General features: G+C 44.0%; 2 long non-coding RNA genes across 2 annotated transcripts; both read right to left on the bottom strand.

Moving 5' to 3' along the window:
* Positions 1-1061: 1061 nt before the first annotated feature.
* On the bottom strand, positions 1062-13480 carry LOC147999862 (uncharacterized). Its single transcript, XR_015643137.1, has 3 exons — positions 13348-13480; positions 11922-12838; positions 1062-4257 (listed from the first exon to the last, which is right to left on the bottom strand). It is a non-coding gene; the product is annotated as an uncharacterized LOC147999862 (long non-coding RNA).
* An 842-nt stretch (positions 13481-14322) lies between these two features.
* LOC147999861 (uncharacterized) lies at positions 14323-16818 on the bottom strand. The gene is made up of 4 exons (XR_015643136.1): positions 16689-16818; positions 16106-16184; positions 15380-15515; positions 14323-15238 (listed from the first exon to the last, which is right to left on the bottom strand). It is a non-coding gene; the product is annotated as an uncharacterized LOC147999861 (long non-coding RNA).
* Between the last annotated feature and the right edge of the window lie 4701 nt (positions 16819-21519).

The raw sequence follows: 21519 nt of genomic DNA, 5'->3' as shown, positions 1-21519 counted from the left end.
GATTCATCTTCATTCTTTTGCATGGAGGTATGCCATTTACAACACTCTTGAGGGTCAAAGGACTCCTCACTTACATAACTATTATATAGCTGGCCCTCTCACTAAACTCCAGGGGCCATTTCTGTGAATTCTGTCCCATACTTTATATATCTGACCTTACCTACACCCCCTTGCTTTGGTTATCAGAGCTTGCACCAATTTCCCCTCTGTACTTAGCATTTATTTATTTTTCCAAAGGATCTTGATTATTATTACTCATTTGTTCCTCAAGGTTTAAGGTAAGCTTGTCAGTTATAAACTCAAGGAACAAATACCTAGCTTAATTTCAGAGGTTGGTAGCCTTGGAGTGCTCTCTCTCTCTCTCCACTATGTGAGCCCGGGACACTGAGCTCAGATCCTCAGGTGTGGCTGAAAGTGCCTTTAACCATTGAGCTGTCACGCTAGGTCTGCAAATCCCCACAGGAGAACTTTTCAATCTCATTGCCTTCTGCCCAGACTGTAGTATCAGCAATTACTTCCTTTTAATTGAAGATCAATTTAGATGTGTCATGGGTCTCGTGGTGTTTTGTGTTGTTAGTTGTAAAAATAATTTTTAAATCCATTTTTCCTTCCAGCTCTTTAGTTTCCACCAATAATGACTCTGAGACTAATTAGTTACTGTTAAATACCTAGGCCATGAGGTATTGATGGTTCATTCTCTGACTAGTTCGTATCTTATTTAATCCATTTAAATTATTCTATATCTACCATGTGGTTAGTTACCTCCCCTTCAATCACGTCTCCGGTATGTCTTCTCAGTCTGTCTCGACTCAGCTCTCGGCTCTCCGGAAGCTCTTCAATCTCCCTTTTATACTCCTATTCCCAGAATCCTCTCTCTTCCTGCCAGTGTCCCACCTCCTATTTCCTGCCTCATCTCATTGGCCACCAGCATTTTTATTGACAGGTGATACTTAGAAGAGCGTCCCTCTACAGTTAGTGTTTAATATTTACCACATTTAGTGGCAGAATGTAACTTGGGTGACTTTTATTACTAAAAGCCTTTTGATACTTTTTTTTTTTTTGGTGTAGTTTAATAGGTCATCAGCTTTATACCTGTTTCACGAGTAGTTGAAAGAAGGTTCATTTTGCTTCAGTTGTTACAAAGCTTGTGAACTGTGATGTTCAAGTGCTCATTTCGGGGCGGTGGTGCAATCTCTTCGTAGATTTCTGAGACAGGCATTAAGAAGTTTTGTATTCTGACATTAGCCTTAGCATTGGTTGCTTTTGTTGTAGACAGATCGTATTGAACACTCCGTGATAGCCGGTGTCTGCACTGCACTTGCCTCCCGTTCCCAGACTGGGCTGTTCTGTCTCGTTTGCATCTTGTTCTGACTGGTCTCCTCACCACGCCCACCTCTACTGTCAGCATTTGTCTCTTCCCTACTCCCTACAGATTTGATCTTTCAGAATAATTTTGTTCTGGGTGCATCTCTTGGAAACAGGTACACCTGAATTTTGCTTAAAAAAAACAATCAATCAATCAAACAAACAAACAAACAAACAAGAAACCCCACCATCATCGGAAAGTCCTATCTGCACATGATGTTTTTGGAGGCAACCTGGGGTTCTGTTCTCAGTACCATATAGTGGCTTCAAACCTTTATTTCCAGTTCCAGGGATCCCATAACCTTTGTGGCCTCACATTCGTGCACGTGTGTGCTCACACGCATGCACGCTCGCACGCGCTCTCACACACCAACATTCACCTTCAGTAGAAAAATGAAAACATGTGGTCTTACACTGGCAGGCCTGTTTGCTTTCCTATTTTTATGCAAATGAGCCTTTACTCTTTCTTGGAATGATCACATTTTCTTTGTTGGTTTTCTTGTTTACTGGTTTGAAGGGTATAAAGACGACTGTTATTTATGGCAGGTCTTTTTCCTCTTTTTTAAATAATACATTTAAACATGCTTCTTTAAGACCATTTATTTCTAGGACAGTGGTTCTCAACCTTTGTAATGTTGTGACCCTTTAATACAGTTCTTCATGTTGGGGTGACTCCCCTAACCATAAAATTATTTTCATTGCTACTTCACATCTATAGTTTTGCTACTGTTATGAACCATCATCTAAATATGTGATAATGCCGATATCTGATATGTGACTTTTGTGAAAGAGTTTGTCTACCCCCTGAATGGGTCAAGACGCACAGGTTGAGAACCTCTGTTCTAGGTGGTCAGTTTCTCTCTTAAGCAGGGCAACTTTTCATTCCTTCTTTCCTGTTCAGTAACTCCTCTGTGCTGAAGAAACAGGTTTTCTTTTAACCTGGTAGTTAAAGTTTTTACATTAGGTCTAATTTTCTAAAGAGTTATTTGCTAACAACTGCACCAACATTAAAAGTACTACTGTGAGAATCATTTTGATTCAGTCATATGGTGTATTGCTAAGTTATTATTTCTCAATTCTGTGCCTTCCCTTTTCCTTGGATTGATTTTTTTACTTCTCTGGCATACACCCTTGAATAAGTTTTCAGAAAGTCTCTGTGGGTGGCACTTTTCCCCCGAAGTCCTTGACTATCTCGAATGAACCCAAATGACTTCATGGAGTTATCGGGAATTAGAATGGAAAAGTCAAATTTTTCCCCTTTAAGCTCCGTCGGCATTTCTGCACTCAATTCTGATTACTATTCAAGGGAAAGAATGGAACAGGTCCATAGCTGGTCATTCGCTGAAAAAGGAGCATACTGTAGGCACAGCCCCAAGCTATGAGAACTCGGAGAGGGTTACTGATCTACAGGTGAATGTCCAGGAAGACAAGGAGCCGGTTAGTGACTGGAGAGAGGGCTCAGCAGTGAGCAACAGAGTTCGGCTGAAGCATCCAAGTTGCATGGCTGATGACCTCCTCAAAGGCCAGGAACAAGAGATCTGATTCCCTCTTCTAGCTCCTATCTGCACCTGGGTGTATCCATAGAGATATGTGAGCGACCACAAAGAGCTGTCCCAGACCTCACTCTATAGACTTGAGAGTGCTGGGATTAAAAGCATACGAGGTTACCATTGCCCTGTAACAAATACAAGGAGAGAGAGAGAGAGAGAGAGAGAGAGAGAGAGAGAGAGAGAGAGAGAGAGAAAGAGAAACACAGAGAGACAGAGAGAGACACAGAGACACAGAGACAGAGATGGACAGAGACAGACAGAGACAGAGAGACACAGAGAAAGACAGAGACGGACAGAGACAGAGACAGATAGAGAGACAGAGGGAATTGACTCAGGGTACTTCTCCCTGAAGAAGCTTTTAAGCTGGGTAGTGAAGCAAAGCAGAAATTTGCTGGAGATTTTACACTCATATCCACTCGAGACTGTGATCCCAACATTAAAACACTACACCAAATTAAATAGATTCATACTTGAATTATGAAGAACTTACAATTGTAAATTTTCCAAATAGGAATAAAACCTAATTTTTCTTATAACATCTAAGGGCATCCGCTTCCTCTTGTCAGACTTCTTAGTGCAGAGGTTGGTACACTAAGACCCACTATTTGCTTTTGCAAATAAAGTTTTATTGGTGTGGTGACTCTCATTCAGATATATCAGCAGAATTCAGTAGTGTCAGCAGACTGCTCGCCAAGCCTGAGTTCCACCCTGAAGTCAATGTGATGCTTTTCCAACAACATAAATAAGGCGGTTCCCATTTAGCTCAGTGATCCTCATGTCCACTGACTCCAGGGGGATTAGGAGTTATTGCAGCTAAAAAGTTCTGCACCAGGAAGTCCTCTCTAATGACTGGGGTAGCCATTCTGGCTAATCAACACCACCAGGATCACAAAGTTGAAACCATTTCTTATTTGGCTCTTCCTAGAAGGTTTGTGCTGACCACTGTTCTGGGACATTCCTCAGTGCATAGATGCATGGACTTCGTGTCAGTAGTCTTAGGAGACAAATGTTTCCATGTCTTTACTCCCCTAGGGTGTCCGACATCTATACCGAGAGATGTCAGATATCCCATTCACTTTTTTTGCATTAGAAGACGTTGAAGCTGTCACCCCAGCTTGTGTAATTGTCACCAACAACTTGTCCTTTAAACAATCCCCTCCTGTTACTTCGGTCTCTCTGTCCCCGGGGAGTTGCACAATTCAGCATTTCGGTTTGGGTTTCTTTGCGTGATGGGAGGGAAACTGGCGTGTTTTTTAGTGTGCTGTTGTGTGGGCTCGGGCTGTTGATTGCTTTTGGCCTAGGTGCTGTGTGGAGCTCCAAGGTTTGGCTTTGTGAACGCTGCCTGGCAAAACAGAAACATTTTGTGAAATTTTACAAATGTCACACACACCCGCACACACACACATTTTGAATTGCAAAATTCTCCCCCTTGGCACAAGATTTCCCCCATGTTTTTCTTCCTCATAATAAATTGTTAACTGTCTTTAGTTCTCTACTGAGTCAACTGGCAGGTTAGAAAGTCCTCTTACTCTCCCCTTCTTTACTAATTTAATGTGATCTTTTAGGCAACAGAGAAAACAACCTTTTAAAAAAGAGAAAGACAGACAGACAGAAAGAAAGAAAGAAAGAAAGAGAGAGAGAGAAAGAAAGAGAAAAGAAAGAAAGGAAGGAAGAAAGAGAATGCTTTACTTTAAATATTCCACATGAAACGGTTTCCAAAAAATCCTTGACTGATCCCTGATTTGATTCCCACAGAAACACATTTTTTTCAAGACGGGACCCAGAGAAATGACTTCTGAACTCAGAGAGGAGCTCAAAGAGCAGAGCCCAGAAAACCAGGGCCAGCCCCGTTCTTGAAGGGCATGAATTTAATCGTCTAAGAAGCTACCACAAGAGTGCTTAAAGTCAGGACGAGCCTTCTTCTACTCTAGTAACCATTCCTTCTGTCCTTACAGACAAGTCCCACTGATTTTAAACTGAGAAGACAGACATATCACCATTAGTTCACAGGTGACATTGGACCTCAGAGAGGCAGGAGTTGGCTTAGATGTCGGTAGTGGGGCTACACGGCTTCAGTTTGGTGGTCGAAGTCTCTGCTTTGAAGGATCTGTCAATTTTAAGCCAGGCCACTGGTTTAAGAACTAATTCCCAATTTGACCGCTCAAATTTGCATCACGCTGGGCTTGGGAGGCTCCTCACCCCGATTATTCAACTTCAACTTAGCAGTGATCCCCACGTTTCATCTCACAGCTTGACCGCAGGGTCTCTGCATCTGCGAAGTTTCCCGTCAATATCTAGATGGTGATGGCTACCCTGTGCATTGTGCTTTTGTTTCGGATGTTGTAGGCCCACAGTTATTTGGCTGCCCTCTGAGTCCAGTGTGCCCCAGAGCCATGAAGTCAAATGAGATTGCCTTAACACAATTTGAAACACACCACACTGCCGGGCAATAGACTGCAGTTCAGAAACTCTAAGGAGAAAAATGCAGTGTTCTTTGTTTTTTTAGTAAATGATCTAGTTTCCCTTATATGGCCCCCAACTGTTGGGAGCAAAGAGAACCTAAATGTTCAGTCCTGTCATTGAAACAGGGCTGTAGGCAGTGCCATGCTCTGCAGTGTCTGCTTATGGTCTTTCAGGAGAACATTAGCACGAATGCGCGCTCCAGAGCCAGGCTGTCTCAGTAGGAAAAACGGCTTCACCCATAAAAAGCTCTGTGACCTTGTAGGATACCCGGCTCTACTTTCCTTCATCTTCTTGTGTCTAACATGGGAGACACCATTTACTCCTGCATCCTCCATTCGGAGGCCACCAGCAGTATGAAGCTCTCTAATTAATCCAATCACTAAGGTTGGAATTAAATGGGGGTAACAATTCTTCCCTCAGTAGGATTAGCTACACTTCAAGTCCTCAGGCATATGCGGTTCGTGGCCACCATATTAAAGAACACAGGAAAAGGTGTCTACAGTAAAGCTGTAGTGGAGAGCAGTCTTCTGTCTTTCAGGGCCATGAGGAGTGGGGGCATCATCTAGACCAAGGCCCGGAAAGCACCAAGTGTTCAGTGTCAGGACTGTTTGCATTGTCATTTCTCTTCTCAAGTCCTTTCCAAGGTGGTGGTTTCATCTACTAGAGAAGGGGCCAGCTATTCCTTTTCTTGGTCACTAGTATTTGTATTATCGGCAATTCATTTCTTGTGTCAGTTTCAACGAAACTGGAATTTCTTATTTTTAAACAGAAGATGCCATAGCAGAAGGGCTATGAACGAGACTTTGGAGCCCAACTGCCTCCTTTGAGTTCCGGCACATCACTTACTTAGTCGCTGTGTGTTTAGGAAAAGTGTTTGCTCTTTCTGTATCTCCGGCCTCTGTGTAGATGAAACGAGAACAGCGCTGTGTTTGTTTCTCGTCTCAATGCCTCATAAAATACCTCACGAAGGCAGTCTGAGAAGGGAAGCTGGCAGGGAAGTCCCTGTGGCAGGAGTGGGCCGCAGCTTGACACATCACACCTGCAGTCAGGCGGCTGGAATGATGGGTAATGTGCTCAGCTTGCCTTCTCTGTTTCTTTCAGCCTGGGACCCATGCCCCTGGAATGGAACTTCCTTCATTCCCCAGTGAGTCTTCACATCTCGATTAATTTAATCAAGACAACCCCTCACAGACATGCCTAGAAATCTGTTTCCATGGCGATACAAGATTCCATCAGCTGTGGCAGCAACGAAATAAAAACCCTCAATGGTTATCAGAAAATGAGTTAATGTAAGAGATGTACCCTGAATGGGACTTGGCAGTATAAGTTTTTCCAAAAGTATTATGCCTTATGAATATTATTTCTACCCCCGCCCTCTTAAAATGTCATCATTTTAAGATGACATCTACCTCATCACCTTTAAAATGTCAAAGAAGTTTTCTGGCTTCACGAGTCTCCACCTGCTGATGGGGTGTGGTGTCGAATACCTCAGCTCTACGGTCTAGTCTTTGGGCGATGTCTCTTTCCCTTTGCTGGGTTTCATGGTGGCTAGGTGAGCCATTGGTAGTGAGTGACCTGTGGCTTATCAGTCTCTGGGTGACAGGACACTACAGACCTGCCTGGCATATGAATTTTTGTTGGCTCTAACTGATTTTATAGACGCAACAGGGCTCTGCCATCTCTGTCCCCGTTCATAGCTGCTCCATTTTCTCCTTAGCTCCCCACTGCCACACCTCTCTCTAATTCAGCACATCCACTCTTTGAGTCCAACCCCTCCAGAGAAGCTTCGAATTCCTCTGATGAGTTTTGGTAACTTACAGGCTCCCTCCAAGCTACAAGTCCAGGTCTATTCTACAGGTATGGACAATGGTACAGTTCCATTCTAGTACTTTCTATATCCTACCAAGCCTTCTACTGTCTTGGTCTGGTGACTTCAAATGGAAATTCCCACCATTTTCCCCTGGCAAGGAATCTGGTTCTGTGTCACTCTCATAAGGATAAGATGATGTGAAATAGGTTGCAGATATAATAAAAGTTCGATACCAGACATTACAACTGATACACTGGAGAGTTCTTTTGGAATCCTGTGGGCCACCATCCTGACCCTGGAGATGCCTGGAGAGTGACCCAGTTACTCTCTACTTAGTCATGGGTCAAGGTTGGAATCAGGCTTTCAGGCACATGCATGCAGACACATCAAAGGACCTTTTGTGTCTAGGGAGTTCGTCCTTAATGGAGATTCTGAACTCGTTTGGTAGAGATATCAAAGAAAAAAAAATAAAGGGGGAAAGCAACCATCAAATACTATGGGCCAAGAATTAGGATTCTGACTGGTTGGAGGCCATAAGGAAGAAAATATTTAAATCTAACTCCAAGGTGCCGAACCCAGGGATTGGCAGTCTGGAGGGTGACAAACTGTCTTCCAGTTGGATCCATCCCTGAACCATGGAGCCCAGATATTAGCAATGTAATGTTGATGATCATTGCTGATGAAGGGGCTGGTTGTTACCACCACAGGTTCTGAGAAGACAGATGGTGACATTTATGGCACCCTAAGTGATGTGCAAACCCAACTATCAAAGGATAATATTCAGGTAATAATTCAAACATCTTTCCCACAACATTAATAGCTGAGATTTTCAAATAAAGCTACAACTAATTGAAATTTTTTTAAAGAAAAAGAATGCTAATTCCTCTTAGCAATAATATACCCTCATTCCCTCCCCCCCCGCCATGGTGATGTAAGGTGCCACATTATCATTATAGAGCCCAGAGGAAAATCCAGAAAGATAAAGTTGCTTTTCCTTTTCCCAAGTATTTCAGGATGTGGGCACTGGTGTGAGAGACTCTTATGTCCCCAGGTGTCCCATCAAAATTATATGATGGTGACAAGCCCTTGATGAATAATTTTCCATGTTGTTTATGGTTACTACAGCAAGAGTAGTGAACAATTAATTATTAGATTTAAGGAAAGAGAAGGTTAAACCTCACAGGGAACTGATCCCTTTTAGTGGTTGTGGGGAAAATGTTAAAATGACTAAAGGAACATGAGGGGGACTAACGCAGACCAGTTCATGTGTTGCTGCAGTTTAACCAAATTACGAATGCAAAATGCTTTCTCGTCCCAGTTTCATTTCACTTAAACCCAAATGGCTATGTGAGATGGTGTCATACACCTGGTAACGAGATTTGCTTTTTAAAAAAATCGTATCACTTCACCAAAGAGCCTGGTGTTGAACCAACAACAACATTCTTTCTGTAGTTTTTAAAATGAGTTTAACCACGCTACAAAATATTCACTTTTATTTCCATGAAAAAAAAAAGAAAGAAACCCAAACACGGTGTGTGTGTGTGTGTGTGTGTGTGTGTGTGTGTGTGTGATTTAATTCCTCTTTTGCAGTTCTGCCGATGTAACTGATAGAATTAACAGTTGCTTAGAAAGTGAATAAGGTGGGCTTTGCCCATCCCATTTAAAGCTTGAAAGAATAAGGCATAAAAAAAATCATTTGTTTGGTATTGTTTGAGATGGAAGAAAGACAATGTTATAAAACAATATAAAACATTCTACCAAAGTACTTAGAATGAGGGACCAAAACCCACACAGTAAAACTTCATTACAGTTGAGGAGGGGGAAAACAGAATAGAAACAAAATTTGCTTTTTTAGTTGGCATATACACAAAAAATAATTTTCATAAACACATCTAAAACAATATTTAATGTGTTAAACATCAGCTATGTTTAGTCACAACAGATTTATGAATTAGGTGTTGCAGATATGGATCCTTGAGCCATCTCCGATACATGCTTATGTTTTGCTCAGTGTACTAACTATTTAAAAATATGTCCTACTGGCTACCAACATTTGAAAATTAGAGTAAATCTGAGAAACATCCTCATGTTTAGTTCCATTGAAAAGAGAGCTCAGGTCTGTGCTTCCCAAGGTGTTGTGCTGGGCTGGAGCAGAGGCCAACTGCTTCCTGCTCAGAGTTCAGAATGCGCTCTTGGGAGCCAACGGGGAACAGGCGGCAGGCTGAGTAAGGCTTGTGACTGGGAGATGTCCCCTAGGTGCCCGAGATGATTCTCAAGTTACCAAAACATTAAAAAACGCACACACTACACTACGTACCCCTTATAGAGAGAGTTATACACACCTGTTCTCAGTAGGTTCTTCTCATTGTGCATTCCCACCAGCGAGTCCTATTATAAAATCCTTTCGGATAGAATTAAACACTCTGATAATGTCACTTGCTGGCTCTATTTACAATTCACTTCTGGACCCAGCCCTCAGGTGACCTTTTAAGCGAAAGTATTTAATTACTTCCTACAACCTAAGGGAATGTGGAATTACAAACACAGCTAGATTACTGTGCTTTTGGTTCATAATTTGTATCTTCTGCTCATTTCCATCACTTGGCGGTTTAGAGTAGAGAAGCTCACAGCCGTGGATGCTCTAACAACACGCGTCAACTTTAAATACAACGTTTACTCTGGGCTTGACAGGGAAGGTTGAGGAAATGGTGGGGTTCACAGGCTTCAGTTTTGTGACAAGCTGAGTGAAGAGACGTAGGTTTCTAGGACACACGCCTACAATCGGAGAACTATACATTGGTTTGGTGTTATTCATTAGTCAAGCGATCTGTAAGCTCAGCCATCTTGGAAACAACTAAGAGATGACCGGTTAATACCACGAATTACATAGTGTATCACATGCTCTGTGAGGGAAAAGGGCTTTATCTCCACATTTTGACATGGGTTACTCAAGTGCAGCTCATAGCCATTTTGTAATGGGAGTCCTACAGCTGGATTAATAAATCCAGGTTTTTTTTGTTTTTGTTTTTGTTTTTAACAAAGCAATCCTTATTACGTTTGTTTGCTTGCTTGCTCTCGTATGTGTGTTTGCATGCGAGAATGCACAAGTACAGATATGCATGCCCTTGAACATGTGTTGAAGTCAGTGGGCAATTTACAGAGATGGGTACTGTCCTTCTGCCACGCGGAGCCCAGGAAGAGAACCCAGCTGGTCAAGTACCTTTACGTATCGAGTCGTCTTGCTGGCCCCAAAGTGAATTTTGAATGAAGGGAATACCAAAAGCTGAGAAACTTTTAAAAAAGGGTCTAAACATTGAATTTTTCATGACCTTTTCCTTCAAGAGTTACTCAGAAATCCGGGCTCAAACTTTCCAAAATAAAAATTTCTTTGGCTTGCAACTAAAGCATAATAATTTTTTTTCCGTTTAAAGAGAAGCTGTTGGAGAACATGCATTGGACATTTTTTTTTTAAACAAGAGAGAAAAGAAAGAAACCAGAGCACTAAAACAGAGCCCTAGCTGCTGCTTAAGTCAGGGTTCCTAATTTCTGGAAGCTGGGACCACAGTGGCTTGATTTCTTTTAGTGGCTTGATTTTTGACTCCTTCATCTCAGAAAAAAAAATTCCTGTGTTCAGACCTGTAAAAGCCCTTGCGTGTCAGTGAGTATACTGCCAGGTATGATTTATCTAGAAGGACGAAAGGGACTCGGATGGACACAACAGAAAATACGATTTTTAACGGCGCGACGTAGAAGTCACTCGTGGGAAGCCTAGTAGGCAGGTGGAAGAGGAGCAAACTTTTAGGCCATGGCCACTTCCTTTAGATGTCCCTGCAAATGATTCTAAGGGCAAGCATAACATTGAGCTGATGGGAGCAGAGACACTAGCAACAAGCAGAGGGAGCTTTTTGGATGAGAAAGGGGGAAGAAAGCGATTGGAAAATGTTGCGAGCATTCTGTTCATGTTGTTACTTAGTGCAGTCTTGTCTCCCCAGCCCACTAGTCTGGAACAAAAGTCAGTCTCAAACATAACAACAGACACTGGGGAGCGCGCCAGCAAAAGATCACCTCCCAAAGAACAGGATGGTGCTGGGGACTAATGCCAGCCAGCCCCAGGAAACAGAAAGCCCGAGGCTGCGAGCCAGGCTCCACAGCGTCTCCTTGCTGCAGAGGCCTGAACCGCAGGGGATGGGAGGGGACTTGAGGCTGGACTTCAGGGGGGCCACGAGGTATCCTGCATTCTTCTCTTGCTTCCCCGGGGCTGGCTAAGGCACAGAAACGATTGACAGAAAAACACAAGCATAACCGAGCCACCAGTAAAGAAAACACGGCGGACCAACTTGGCGGAATGGTTAAGTAGTTAATTGTCGCCTCAACTTTGCACATTTCATCATAATGAATCTCAAGTGGTGCGTGAGGTCGAAAGCCAAGGCCCGAGCTGGGTGGCCAGAACTCACCTAGAAACACCTGGGTGTTGGTGGCCAATTTGAAATCCCAGGGCGGGGAGGCAGAGACAGGCAGATCCCTTGGGATCACTGGCTAGCTAGCTTAGCCTAGTAGACAGCACCATCCAAAGAATTGGCATCCCCCGCCCCCAACGCACACACATTGAATCTCAAGCAATGGACAGCTGGAGAAGTCATTTTATCTCTGCTTGCTACCGAATTGCACAGTGCAGACAGAACTATCTCATGACCCCTTCTCTGCCCAGCCCTTTGATTGATTCCATTTAGTACCTGGTCATGGCTGGGCTTTTTGCCAGGTATTGTGAGACTAGAATCAGCGCCTGACCCGTGCCTTGACACAACCCACTTCCGGATGCATCCGTGCTCTCAATAGAAGTATAATATTCCGGCAGAAGGGTGGGGCTCGCCTGTGGCTCCCAGGAGAGTTCTGTAGCTCTGCCGGCATGACATGGAGGCCGAGGCTCTTGACATTAGCACATGGTCAGAAGAGGGCAAGCGCTCAGCTGTTACTTTAAAAAAAAAAATGGTTTCTGGTCTCTGCGTTTTGCCAGAAAAACCAGTCTGCTTTAGATTCGTTCTTTTCCCAAGTTCCTATTTTGACTCAGTGACAGTCTTGGAGTCAGCACTGACAATGTGATTGTTCTCGGTCCCAAATTCCCTGGTGGTAACGCAGCCTTATCAAATTATTTATCTAACCCTTCTGCTTCCTTCCTTCCCACCAACTGGTGAGCCGATTAACCAGTCCTGGTTCCACCCGCAAGCATTTCTGAACCCTGTCGCTCCCTCAGTCTCAGCTGGCTGTCTCTGTTGTATCTGCTAAGTCCCATCCCTCCTCCTCCTCCTGCTCCGTACAGAACTAGCCCCGCAAACTGTCTACCCCCTTCCAGATCAGCCACTTCACTGCGTAACTCCACCGTTCAGAAACCCAACATGTTCTCCCACCGCAAACAGAATAAGACCTTAACACTTTGGCATATTCTACGATGCCAAAATCCTTTTCAAAATACTGAAACAGATACCACCACTGAAAGGATACAGATGGCAGATAACCCCGAAGATGCTCAATCGTCAGTCATCCGGAAACACGAATCTGAACCCTGTGACGTCAGCCCTCAGTCTCGAAGGACTCAAGAGGCCGAGGCGGGAGGATCTCTGGGAGTTTGACATAGGAAAGCCAGAGCTTGTCCCTAAGACAAACAAATCACCAACAAAGATCACCACAGCAAGAGGGGGTAGAGGAAGTGGAGGTCTTAGGCTTCTCGGGGTTGGGCTAACGGATGTAGTCACTAGAGCAAACAGTCAGCTTCTTAAAAAGGTAAAATTATCCTCGCCATACTGCTCAGCCATACTCCATGTGTGAGGTCTTCCCCAAGAGAAAGGAAAGGGTCTGTCTAGGGAAAGCCCCGTATAGAACATTCATGGGAGTTCGTTCTGAATAATGAGAAACTGGAAACAATCTGGACACTCGTCAAGAAACAAATGTTTCAAACTTGTGACAGGGTCACATGATTGGTGGAACATCTAAGAGGAAGCAGTGAATGAATATAAATACACAAAACAAGGTAAATGTATAAAAACAGTGTACATATACAGATACATTGAATAAAATAGGCAAACAAGTGTGGACAATTTCTATGAGTTTAGGGCGGCCACACAAACTACCACAGACCAAGTGGCTCTAACAGTGGAAGCTTACTATTATGCAGTGCTGACAGAGTTGATTTCTTTAGTCCTCCTTTTTTCTTTTTGATTTGTAGATAGCCATCTCCTCCAGTCCCTTCATTGAGCCTCCCCTCTGTACTTAACTGTGTCCAAACAGCTTTAGAAGAACCCCAGTCAGCTTCCTGCTCACCCTGGAGACCTGGTTTTTATCTCCTTACCCAATAGAAGATCCTATCTTCATGTAGAGTCACTCTCTGAAGTATTGTGGGTAACAATGAATCAAGTCAGTCTTAGTGACACAGTTTATCTTGTAGTACCATGGCTCCACTTATCTTAGATCCCAGGAAAATGCAATCTCATCTACAAGGACAGAAATGAGAACCATAGTCAACTGTGGTGGCAGGGGAGGGGGTGAGCAGTGGAAGTGTGAGAAAATGTGGGAGGGGGGTGAATACCCTCCTGTTTCCATCTATGGTGGTGGGTTCATGGGCACTTTCTCATGACAAAGCTATCTCAGTGTACACTTTCAATTACAAGTGCACACAGTCTGGTGTGTGCTTTTAGGGAATTGTTGGCATTCCCTCCCCTTCTCACCTTCTCATTGTCCTCAGGCCCCTGGTCCAGCCTGTCCCTTTGAGGCACCCTACTGCTTCCTGTAGGCATTTACATATTCTCAAGTTTCTCAAACAGCCTCAGAAGCTTCTGCAAATGTCTCACCCTGCTCTGATGGCCTGTGTCTTTTTCTGCTTCATGAATACAATTTGGATAGCCATTTTCAGTCTGTAGGTTCAGTTGAATTGTCTGCCCAACTGCTTCCATGACTTTGTTTCAGTGATTTTTGTGTGCGAAATAAATGTAAAGGACAAAATGGGACCAGTAACATGACTCAGAGATACTTGCCACCCAACATGAGGATCCGAGTTCGACTCCCAAGGCCCCCCTAATCTCTGTAAGTCCCTCTTACATAAACAAAGAAAACACAGTTGTAAAAAAAGAATTGTTTTGTTTATACTCAGTTAGGTTAAACTTTTATTTGAATTTAATCTTTTGGGGGAGGGTTGAAAATAAACTTTTTACTTTGGAATCATTTTAGATTTATAGAAAAACAGCCAAATTGCAAACATAGTACAGAGTGTTGACACTTTGTATTGTTAAAACTAGGAAGTCGGCCAGGTGTGTTACTACTATCAAAATGTCAGGTGTCATTCATATCTCAGGGATCTTCCCACACGTGTCCTTTCTCTGCCCCAGGATGTAGCACGGGATACCCTGCCACATTTATTACCATGTCATTGACGTCATCTGACTTTCAGCAATCATATTTTATTATCATGTCATTGAAGTCATCTGACTTTCCATAGTGTCTCACTTTTTGCTGCCTGGCTTCTGTTGGATAGATTTTTTTATCTTGTTTTAATATTGTTTAATCCCATGATCTATATAAGATCTGGCACAAGAAGAAAGAAAATCAATGATTTATGCGACCTCTTATGTGCATGTAAAGGATTCTCTAGAGCAAAAGAAATAGACAACAAGACAAAGGGTAGTTAATTAGATTCTTACATAATTAACACTAGACATCCCAACAATGGCCGTCTTCCAACACTGACTGAATGGGCTGTCTAGGTCTACAGGTTTGGAGAGGCTTAAGAACAGAACTTGCTCCTCCAAGCTGACTAATTCAGCAGTCCCAACCTAGCACTGAAGTCCTGTAGGATTCCTAGAGAGACGTTGGTCTCTAGTCTGTATTAGAAGGCTGAAGATGCTGATTCCCAGGGTGTGGAGGAATGGTGGGAGCCAAGGCAGCAAGACTACAGCACCAAGAACAACAGGGCAGATATTCTCACCAGCAAGAAGGAAGGAAGGCAGGAAAAAGTTTCCATTCAGATAAATTTCTGAGGCACTCCAGGAAGGTCATGTCCATTCTGGAGGACGGAATTCCCCTTTATTAATGTCCATCCTTCCAGGAAATAGCCCCATGGGCTTTCCCAGAGGCAGGCTTCATAGTCGACTGCAGATGTAATCAATCCGACAACCAAGATCAGCCATCGTGCTTTCAGGCTTACCTTCGTGTGTACCACCTCCTTTCAACCCTGGACTCATCTGGAGGCAGCTGCTCTTCATTACCACTGGTTAAACAGATGAAGAAGCTGCCACTTGGAGAGCAGAAGCTTTTCGTTAGCTTGACTCTCAACCGCTGGTCTGGGGCAACCAGTGAACACGAGTTAGACAAATTGATTCATCTGTACAAGTCTTTCCACGGGGTAGGATTCACAGTGGCTGCAGGCCTAGGGAGAGGACATATCCCTTTCTTTCTAGACATATTTACCTACAATTTGTCCTCGTGGAAAACAGGCAGCCCAAGCAGGAACTGTATCACTGCCTGCCACACCCACTCATCCCTAGTACAAACAGCAACCAAGCTCCCCAGAGGGGTACCTCCCACTCGCCAGGAGAGAGGTTACTCAAAGAGACTGTGAATGTACCAACTGGTACTTGGGGCGCCCCCCCCCCCCGACACAGACGTTTGTGATGAGACGGAAGTGGCCTATCATGCTGAACTATTTTCTGGGGGTCAGAGGAGGAGCCCTAGTCTGTGCACACTGAAAAGCAGATGCAGTGAAGCTTGGAGGCACAGCCTCCCACACAGCCTTCAGCAGTTCCCGCTGGATAATCGGTGGAGTCCGCAAAATAAAATCGGCTCTTCTGCTTGTGTTAGCATTCGTGGAGTCGGTGGGAAATTCTCTGCGGTGCTTGAAGATATTTGTTTGTTTCTTGCGCCTTTAACTTACCGACAGGAGAGAGGTGCGCGGAAATGCTGGAAGACTGAGCTTAGTTCTAACCGTCTTGTTCCCGTATCACAGGTAGAGGCTGAGGGTTAAAGCAATGTACCCTTTAGGAAACTCATCCCGTGTTTTCCTTGAGCTGATGCCTGTCGATATGTTTTCTTCATATTAACAACAACAGTAATAATAATATCCCACTACTCTCCTCAAATCACTGGTCCCCATTTAAGCAGACAACTCGAGGGATCTGGCCAGTCCACAATTTCTGAGCTAAAGCCAAGTGAGTGCCTGGGAGAGGCAAGGCAGGCTACAGCAAAGCCATCTTCTGGAGGGATGGGGCAGTGTCTCAGGGTACCCAGTCAGCTCAAGTAGAGCCGTCTGTTTCCATCCTTCTCCTATTGCCAATTTTCTGTCACAGAGGATGTGGCATTATCCTAGTCCTTTGTGACCCCTGCACAGCGGGAGCATGACTGCCTGGGGCAGAGGAACAAGAATATGGCATATAAAGTCTGTTTCTCTGCATCTTCATAAAGTCAAAGAGCATACTGTCACATAGAAGACAAAGCTGACCCACTTTCCACTTCCTCACCTTGACTGACTTTGCTTGTCTGCAGTGTCCCCAAAACACCTTCTCTTACATCTGGGCTTGGCAAACATCTTCTGCAGAGGGTCAGATAGGCAAGAACCTGGGCTTTGGCAGCTGCGCCATAGCTGTTGTGAAGCCTGGACTTTGCCACTGGGTTTTCAGGGTAATAACAATAAAATCATGGAAGCAGCCACAGACAATCCATACATGAGTGAGCATGACTGCTGTCCAATAAAACTTTATTTACAAAACCCCATGGCTGGCCTGATTGAGCCCCTGGGTCATGGTTTACAGATGACTGTAAATGGCTCTAAAAACAACCAAGAATTTCTAGGCAGAGAAAAATGATTTTGTTTGGCATGGTATTTTTATAGGTAGTATGTTCTCGAGAAAGCTAGTTGCAAATACATACCATATTCGTGGAAAGATTAAAACTAGGGAAGGATGCAGAATTCGGACAAGTCATGCTTGTAAAGCAAAAGTCAAAACTTGGTGTGATGTTTCATTGTAAAAGTCACTAAAAACTGATATAAAAATTCTTCCTTGGATAATTTTAAGAATTATTATTCAAGATCTTGTAGGTATAGTATATTTTACTTGGTCAAATTTCTTAATATGTAACTCAGATAATGAGATGGTCTTTCTGCTTTGTAGATGATGATAATATCATTCTTGAGTATGATTCAGTAATAATTTCATTTGAGATAATTCCTCATCGTCTCTTTGTAGCACCTACTTATCTCTCTGGCCTAAGTTCCAAAAGAAGCAGTTCTTTTGGATACCCAAGCATAACCCAAATCTTTCCCGGAAGTGAAGATTTATGGTACCAAGTCCAAGTACCATTATCTACCAGATAAACACTGGGAACACATATAAAGGAGTCTCTATCTGGTGAGTGCCAACAAAGGACTGGATTCTAGATCTTTTCATTTTTTTCGGAGCTGGGGACCGAACCCAGGGCCTTGCGCTTCCTAGGCAAGCACTCTACCACTGAGCTAAATCTCCAATCCGAGGATTCTAGATCTTTAACCCAAGCCTTTCTCCTGAGCTCATGATGTAGCTGGACATCTGACACTTCCGGTTGGGTGTCTTTGCTCTCAAACAGCAACATCAGTTGCACCACTGTGGAAAAAAACAGTCAGCCCACCCCATTGCATAAATGGAGTTGGAACTAATCAAATGTTCAGCTTCCAACATTAGAACTTCCATTGATCAGATCGACTGACTGATGATTGAGACAGTCTGTTGCATAGCGCAGGATGGCCCTGAACTCACAATGTACTTGAAGTTTACCTTGAACTCTTATTCCTCCTGCATCCAGCCTCAGAGATCAGGAATTACAGTAGCATGAAGTCGTGCCTAGTTTTTGTGGTTTTGTGGTTTGAGGCTCACGCATGTTAGGCAGACATTTGACTGAACCACAGCACAAGCAGGATTGTCTTCACTACCCTCTTCCCTCAAGACCAGTAATGATCCCTGCGATCTGAAGATTCCCATTGTATTCCAGTGCCATTTCTCCAATGTCCTGGGAGAGGTAGCTAGCCCGAGTCCTTCGGCTCCCAGTCTTGGCGTTGTATCACTCTGGATCCCTGCTCATTCCTGTTTGCTTGCTTGATTTCTTTCCCTCACTCTCTCCACCCCACTCTGTCTCTCTTTTTCTCTTTCCCTCCCATCCTCCTTCTCTCTCTCTCTCTCTCTCTCTCTCTCTCTATATATATATATATATATATATATATGTATATATATATGTGTGTGTGTGTGTGTGTCTGTGTGTCTGTGTCTGTGTCTGTGTCTGTGTGTCTGTGTGTGTCTCTGTGTGTGTCTGTCTCTGTCTCTCGCTCCCTCTCTGTGGTGTATGTGGTGTGTGGTGTGTGTGTGTGTGTGTGTGTCTGTGTGTGTGTTTCTGTGCGTCTCTCTCTGTGTGTCGTGTGTCTGTCTCTGTCATCTCTGTCTCTCTGTCTCTCTCTCTCTGTAGTGTGAGGTGGTGTGTGTGTGTGTGTGTACAGCACATGTGTGAGGAGATCAGAAGACACCTTATGGAGTCAGTACTTCTGTCACGTTGTGGGATGGGGTTTTGGCACTCAGGACATCAGGCCTGAATGCCAGTGCTCCTACTACTCAGCCATCTCTCCGTTCCCTCCTGCCGTCTCGCAGCCACCCCCTAGGGTGGGTTCTGAGGAGAAGACTAGACTGTTGCATTCACCCTCTGTGAGTCTTTTTGTCTTCCCGCCCATCTGCAAGGTGACTCGGATTTTCTTATAGAGCTTATAGTAAAGTCTGGCTACTTCTACCCAGCCGATAAGCTCACATAAGGATACCCAGTCCGTTTTTGATGAAGCTTCAAGAGAACTCCTAACTTCCTTTCATCTTGTCCAAACGCGAACCTCAGCCACCCACAACCCAGCCCCAAGGCCTGTGTATTTCCTGGTCCTTCCACCCAGATATTTGGGAAACCTCCTGTTTCCCAGAATGTAGCTCTGGGCAGATGCTGTCCTTTTAGCGGCCCTTCCCACCATGCTAGCACAGCCGTGAGTCTAACCATTGGAACGCTCCACCTCATCATCCTATTATCTTCTTCCTTATTAAAACCTCAGCTCCCAGAATCATCTGCTCATATAGTCTGTCCTTGCTGGGACAGACCCTTGTCTATCTTCTCACTGTTGGACACTCGACACTTCCATCAGCCCCTGGATTACAGTGGTGAATGGAAAAGTACTATCTACAGTCGACATGGACTCCAGGTCTTTGGCTGCCCGGTGCCCTAGGTAATGAACAAGGCGGCTCCTGCGTGATGGAGCTGCTCCAGCACTCTGGAGGCAGCAGGTATCTGAGTACCTGACTCTTCTTATGTAACCACCAAGAAGATAATGCGGAGTAGCTCATTAGAGGAAGAACTCAGAGGCTGCAGGATTTATGAATGTGGTGTCAAAAGAGAACCAAGTATCAGAGCAGGGAGATAAATCACCTCAGGTAGGAAGCCAGGCTCTTTAGGAAGTTCTTGGCATGCCTTAGGACCCATGTTACATTTTTATTGTTGCTTATATATATGTAAACGTTGCAGCTTAAAAATATCTTAATACCTGTCATGAGACTTGGTAGAAATTAAGGATTTTGGGAAGCTTTTGTGTTAAGTACCCATGTACTGCAGATGTCAGCTGGCCCTGGGGAGGCCCTGATGCCCAGATCTTTGGAACCACAAAGCTCAGGTGCTGTGTGCTGCCAGAACTCCACCTTATATTGCTGTTAATCATTCCCTGGCAGTCTTCCACTAGTGGCTTTCTTTTAAAAATGGGAAATGAGTTGGACTCAGAAACACAAATGACGGCCCAGAGTGTCACAGCTTTTGCCTAGCTCACACAACATTCTACGAGTCTATATATTTTGGGTGCAGACAGCAGCTGTAGTTCATTCTCTCACCTGTTTTCTGAAAACCCGAGTTCATTTTGGTTCACGGTTAAAGTCTCATTACATTTGATTACCGCCGTATCCCCTCCATAAGCCACAGAGAGAACAATGACATACAACCATACATGTGGGCAAATGCATTTAAGAGAGGGCCACTCACAACACCTTTCCGCTCAACCACTGTGGCCATGGGCAGCAGAACTTTTAGAAATAGAAACGCCAAAAAGAAAGGAATAAAAGATAGCCTCTGTCTCTCCCCCAAGTAAAACAGTGCAGAGACATTTTGATGTGTTCTGCGTGTATACAACAGTTCTGCATCTGTTGGCTAGTGTTGTCCAGGTGATGATCAAGGTTCTCTTCTGATTTATTTTATTCTGAGCACACAAAACCTGTTTTCACCGTTGGGCTGAAGCTCTTTGAAGGGGAATTCCTATGTCAATTTATATTGCATGTTACTCGGTTCACACCTCAATAGAAATTGCCAGTGCTATGGAATGTCCATCATCCTCTTCATGCTCAAGGAGGACTGTGGTTGCATTGCAATGAGCACACATGAAAGGAACCCAGAACAGCATCGGCATGTTCACGTGCCTCGAAGTTCCCTAAAGATGAGAGTCTTTAGAGAGTAAGTAGAAGTCAATAGACAGATTTTTCTCCTCTTTTTCCTCCTCTTCCTTCCACCCTCTCTCTTCCTCCTCCTCTTCCTTCACATCTTCTAACTTCCTCCTCCTCTTCATCTCCCTTCCTTTTCTTTCTTTTGTTCTTGTAATTCCTTTTGTTCTTGTTCTTCCTCTTCCTCTGCCTTTCTCCTCCTTCTTCCCAATCGTCTCTTTTCCTTTTCCTTATCTTCCTCCTTCTAGCTTCTTCCTCTTAACTTCTTGCCTGACATTGACTATTCTGGGTGGAGCTTCAGTAGCTGTTTGGGAGCTCTTGAGGCTAAGAGAATGGTGGGATGTTGGGATGGGGTGGTTGGGTGCTGGGGGATGTCATGTTGTCATGGTGAATAGTTGCTAAACTACCTTCAATGTAGACTTTTAGTTACAGAAGGAAAACAGCCACTTCTTTAATCCAGTGCATTACAGCTGATAGCCAGGGGCAGAGCACAGATCCAAAGGGACCACAAGATACCACTGTATTCAAAGCACTGGAGAACCAGTGCCTTTATATGTGTTACTATGTTTTTAAAGACACCGAAACCATGGGTCTCCCCAGTGGGAGACCTTCCATAAATAACTGTTGCCTGAACCAGTATTTCAAACAATTTCAACCTCATCAACAGCATCATCTCTATCCAATGCCTCGACTGTACCATTAGTGTGAGCCTGAGAAAGTACCTTTCTGTTGTTTCTTTTTTGTTTCGTTTTGTTTTCCCTTTTACAATTGCACACCACAGGCAGCATTCCTTGTGGGAACCCTCTTCCCTCAGCGG

The sequence above is a fragment of the Rattus norvegicus genome, chromosome 18 (genome assembly GCF_021556685.1).
Source record: "Rattus norvegicus strain SHRSP/BbbUtx chromosome 18, alternate assembly SHRSP_T2T, whole genome shotgun sequence".
Taxonomy (NCBI): domain Eukaryota; kingdom Metazoa; phylum Chordata; class Mammalia; order Rodentia; family Muridae; genus Rattus; species Rattus norvegicus.
Note: the sequence above shows the minus strand (reverse complement) of the source record. Positions and strands in the feature narration are given on the sequence as shown.